The sequence below is a fragment of the Gracilinanus agilis genome, chromosome 3 (genome assembly GCF_016433145.1).
Source record: "Gracilinanus agilis isolate LMUSP501 chromosome 3, AgileGrace, whole genome shotgun sequence".
NCBI lineage: Eukaryota > Metazoa > Chordata > Mammalia > Didelphimorphia > Didelphidae > Gracilinanus > Gracilinanus agilis.
In genome coordinates this window covers 87,858,010-87,863,660 of record NC_058132.1, presented here as the reverse complement: position 1 = coordinate 87,863,660, position 5,651 = coordinate 87,858,010, and positions in this window count along the sequence as shown.

The window sequence follows — 5,651 nt, the reverse complement described above, 5'->3', positions numbered from 1 at the left end:
AAAATGAGAGGATGGAGCAAAATTTATTGGGCTTCAAATGAGAAAAAGAAGGCAGGGATTGCCATCATGATTTTTGACAGAGCCAAAGTAAAAATAGATGAGGTTAAAAGAGGTAGGGAAGGTAACTACATCCTAATAAAAGGCAGTATAAACAATGAAGAAATATCAGTACTCAACATGTATGCACCAAATGGTATAGCTTCCAAATTTCTAAAGGAGAAGCTAGTGGATTTCAAAGATGAAATAGATGGCAAAATTATACTAGTGAGGGACCTCAACCTTCCCCTATCAGATCTAGATAAATCAAAACAAAAAATGAATATGAAAGAGATAAGAGAGGTGAATTAAGCCCTAGAAAATTTAGAGTTAATAGATATATGGAGAAAAATAAATAGGGACAAAAAAGGAATACACTATGTTTTCAGTAGCACATCAAACATACACAAAGATAGACCATGTAATAGGGCATAGAAACATGGCAAACAAATGCAAAAAAGCAGAAATAATAAATTCAACCTTATGAGATCATAATGCAATAAAAATAGTTATTAGTAAAAATACATGGAGAGGAAACCAAAAACTAATTGGAAATTAAATAATATGATTCTCCAAAATAATTTAGTGAAAAAACAAATCACAAAAACTGTTAATAATTTCATTGAAGATAATGATAATGATGAGACCTCTTACCCAAACCTCTGGGATGCAGCCAAAATTGTTTTAAGGGAAAAATTTATACAACCGAGTGCATATACTAACAAAATAGGGAGGGCAGAGGTTAATTAATTGGGCATGCGACTTAAAAAGCTAGAAAATGAACAAATTAAAAATCCTCAGATGAAAACTAAATTAGAAATACTAAAAGTCAAAGGAGAAATTAATAAAATTGAAAATAAAAAACTACTGAATTAATAAATAAGACTAGAAGTAGGTATTTTGAAAAAAACAGATAAAATAGACAAAGTACTGGTAAATCTAATTAAAAAATGAAAGAAGAAAACCAAATTAACAGTATAAAAGATGAAAAGGGAGACATCACCTCTAATGAAAAGGAAATTAAGGCAATCATTAAAAACTATTTTGCCCAATTATATGACAATAAATATAGCAATCTAGATGATGTGGATGAATATGTACAAAAATATAAATTGCCTAGATTAACAGCAGAAGAAACAGAACACTTGAATAATCCCATATCAGAAAAAGAAATTGAACAGGCCATCAAAGAACTCCCTAAGAAAAAATACTCAGGACCAGATGGATTCACAAGTGAATTCTATCAAACCTTCAAAGAACAACTAATTCCAATGCTATACAAACTATTTGACATAATAAGCAAAGAAGGACTTCTACCAAACTCCTTTTATGATACAAACATGGTACTGATCCCAAAGCCAGGTAGATAAAAAACAGAGAAAGAAAACTACAGACCAATCTCCCTAATGAATATAGATGCAAAAATCTTGAATAGAATACTAGCAAAAAGACTCCAGCAATTGATCAAGAGGGTTATTTATTATGATCAGGTGACATTGATACCAGCAATGCAAGGATGATTCAACATAAGAAAAACCATTCACATAATTGACAATATCAACAAGCAAACCAACAAAAACCACATGATTATCTCTATAGATGCTAAAAAGCATTTGACAAAATACAACACCCATTCCTATTGAAAACACTAGAAAGTATAGGAATAGAAGGACCTTTCCTAAAAATAAATAGTATATGTCTTAAACCATCAACAAGCATCATATGCAATGGGAATAAATTAGAAGCCTTTCCAATAAGATCAGGAGTAAAACAAGGTTGCCCATTATTACCTCTATTATTTAACATTGTACTAGAAATGCTAGCAGTAGCAATTAGAGAAGAAAAAGAAATTGAAGGTCTTAAGACAGGCAATGAGGATACTAAGCTATCACTCTTTGCTGATGATATGATGGTCTACTTAAAAAATCCTAGAAAATGAACTAAAAAGCTAGTAGAAATAATCACAACTTTAGCAAAGTTGCAGGATACAATATAAATGCACATAAATCATCAGCATTTCTTTATATTTCCAATATCACAGCAGCAAGAGGAAGAAATAGAAAGACCATTTAAAATCACCATAGACAATATAAATCTATCTACCAAAACAAACACAGGAATTATATGAACACAACTAAGAAACCCTTTCCACACAATTAAAACTAGATCTAAACAATTGGAAAAAACATTGATTGCTCATGGGTAGGAAGAGCTAACATAATAAAAATGACCATTCTACCCAAATTAATTTACTTATTTATTGCCATACCTATGAAACTACCAAAGAACTTCATTACTGAATTAGAAAAATCTATAACAAAGTTCATTTGAAAGAACAAAAGACTAAGAATATCAAGGGAAATAATGAAAAAAAAACATGAAGGAAGGTGGCCTAGCAGTACCAGATATTAAACTATACTATAAAACAGCAGTCATCAAAACAATATGGTACTGGCTAAAAGACAGAAGGGAGCATCAGTGGAATAGACTTGGGGTAAATGATGTCAGCAAAACAGTATGTGATAAACTTATAGAGCTGAACTTTTGGGAAAAAAATCCACTATTTGACAAAAACTTTTGGGAAAATTGTAAAACAATATGGGAGACATTATGTTTAGATCAATATCTGACACCCTACACAAAGATAAATTCAGAATGTGTGAATGACTTGAGTATAAAGAGGGAAACTATAAATAAATTAAGTGAACACAAAATAGTATATTTGTCAGATCCTCAGAAAGGAAAGATTTTAAAGCCAAGCAAGAGTAAGAGAAAATTACAAAATGTGAAATAAATTATTTTGATTATATTAAATTAAAAAGCTTTTGTACAAACAAAAACAATGCAACCAAAATCAGAAGGGAAACAACAAATTTGGAAAAAATCTTTATAACCAAAAACTCTGACAGGGATCTTATTACTCAAATATACAAGGAGTTAAATCAATTGTATAAAAAATCAAGCCATTCCCCTATTGATAAATGGACAAGGGACATGAATAGACAATTTTCAGATAAAGAAATCAAAACTATCAATAAGCACATGAAAAAGTGCTCTAAATGTCTAATAATTATAGAAATACAAATCAATACAACTTTGAGATTGCACCTCACACCTAGAAGATTAACTAAAGTGATAGCAGGGGAGAGTAATGAATGTTGGAGGGGATATGGCAAAATCGGGACATTAATGCATTGCTGGTGGAGTTGTGAACTGATCCAACCATTCAGGAGGGCAATTTGGAACTATACTCAAAGAGCTCTAAAAAAATGCCTGCCCTTTGATCCAGCCATACCATTGTTGGGTTTGTACCCCAAAGAGATCATAGATAAATAGACTTGTACAAAAATATTTTTAGCCACACTTTTTGTGGTGGCAAAAAACTGGAAAATAAGAATATAGCCTTCAATTAGGAAATGGCTGAAAAAATTGTGATTTATGCTGGTGATGGAATACTATTGTGCTGAAATGAATAATAAACTGGAGGAATTCCATGTGAACTGTGAAGATCTCCAGGAATTGATGCAAAGGGAAAGGAGCAGAGCTAGAAAATTGTACACAGAGACTAATACACTGTGGTAAAATTGAATAGAATGGACTTCTATACTAGCAGCAATGCAATGACCCAGGACAATTCTCAGGGATTTATGGAAAAGAACGCTACCCACATTCAGAGGAAGAACTACAGACGTGGAAACACAGAATAAAAACAACTGCTTGAACACATGAGTTGAGGCAGACATGATTGGGGATATAGACTTGAAACGACCACAACAATGCAACTATCAACAATTTGGAAATAATTCTTGATTGATGACACATGTTAAAACCAGGGGAAATGTGTGTCAGGTATGGCCAGGGGAGAAGAGGTCAGGGGATGAAGGAGAAATTAAGAACATGAATCATGTAACCATGGATAACTTTTCCAAAAAGTAAAAAATTATTTAAAAAAATAAAATGTGTCACATACATATAAATTCACTCTAAGCAAAAGGGAAGGAATAAATTTTTAAACTGTAATTTAAAATTTGAATCTTAATAAATGGCCACTAATATGAGAGGGCAATAGCAGTTCTTATCAGAGTTGATGAATGGATGAATGAATGGATGGCATGATAAGACATCTATCTACCCTGGAGATTTTCCAATTGTAAAGAAACTTCTTAGAGAATCAATGTCAACTCTGGGGATTAACTCTAGAAACTCAGGGTAATTACTTTTTAAAATTCTTCCTCTCTTGAGGAAGCATGGGCTTTGAAATCTGATTATATTTGGCACTAATCTTTCACAAGGGCAAATATCCCCTTTGGTTGCTGCCACTGCTAACTTCTTTTGCTTGGAATATAACATGTGTCATTGTGCTGACTGTTCTTTATACATTTTTTTTCTTCTTTTATGTATCCTCTTTAAGTTGCACCTGATCTTATTATTAGTTTTCATTTGAATTCACTGAGGAATGGGATAACTTTTCTTCTGCTTCCTGTGTAGAAACCTCTTTATTCTGAAAGTCTTATGGGAGTTTATGATAATGAAGGGATAGTCAAGGTTCCATCCCACCATTATGGCTAGATTGGTAAAAAAGAGAACTATTCTATCCAACTTCAAAGGGAGCTCTGAGGTTACTTGTAGACTTTTCCTGACTCTCAGAAAACTAGATATTTTCTCTCCTCTTATTACTGCCCACCTTGTATTGTGGAACACTTTCTCTTTAGCTTACCATGGATTTATCCAATCACATTATAGTTCATTCTGTTCTGACTCATTGACTTCCTTTATTCAGTCTCATTCATTTGTGAATCATTGTATTGTGTAAACTTAAATTAGAATATTATAAATTAATTCAGAAGGCCACATTAATTTATCCAGGATAGGCATCTCTCAAACCTTCAAGATTCTCTTCACATCTGACAACTTCTCCTTTTTTAGTAGGAAGCACTCAAAACTTCAAAGTTCAGTTCCTCTTCCAATTGCTCCCACAGGGACCTAGTAGGGTCATCTAACCTGGAGCTTTTCCACGAGTAAGAAAAACATTTCAGAAAATCAGTACCAAACCTGTGAAGTGACTATACAAACTCAAGATAATTTTTTTCTTCTAATTCTACCTTTTGAAGAAACTTGGGCTTTGAAATCTGACGTATCTGGCATTAATTTTTCACTTGAGCAAATACCACCTCTGGTGCTAGCTGCTTTTACTTGCCAATCTGAAATGACACTTAGTTTCAGTCTGTAGGTACAAGTAAAGTTAAGAGGCATCAAGGCTGTACCAATGTGGCCTCAGCCAGATATTCATAAATACTATACAGAATGACCTGGGGAATTGGTATCCTTTGTTCAGTATGCTATCTCTTTTTGGCAACCTCTCAGTTGAATATCATTAATGTCCAGGAGCCAACAACTTCTTTATTCTCCCCCAGTATTATATGCAGCCATAAGCACATTCCCACCTTTCCTCACCTTAGTTTAGCAAGTCTAGAAGGAGAGTATTAGGACAAGGATAAATGCTATGTACTCTTAACTTGATGAGTTTAAGCATATATAAGACCATCAATTCAATTTAGTATTTATAGTATAGGATTATATATATATATATATATATATATATATATATATATATA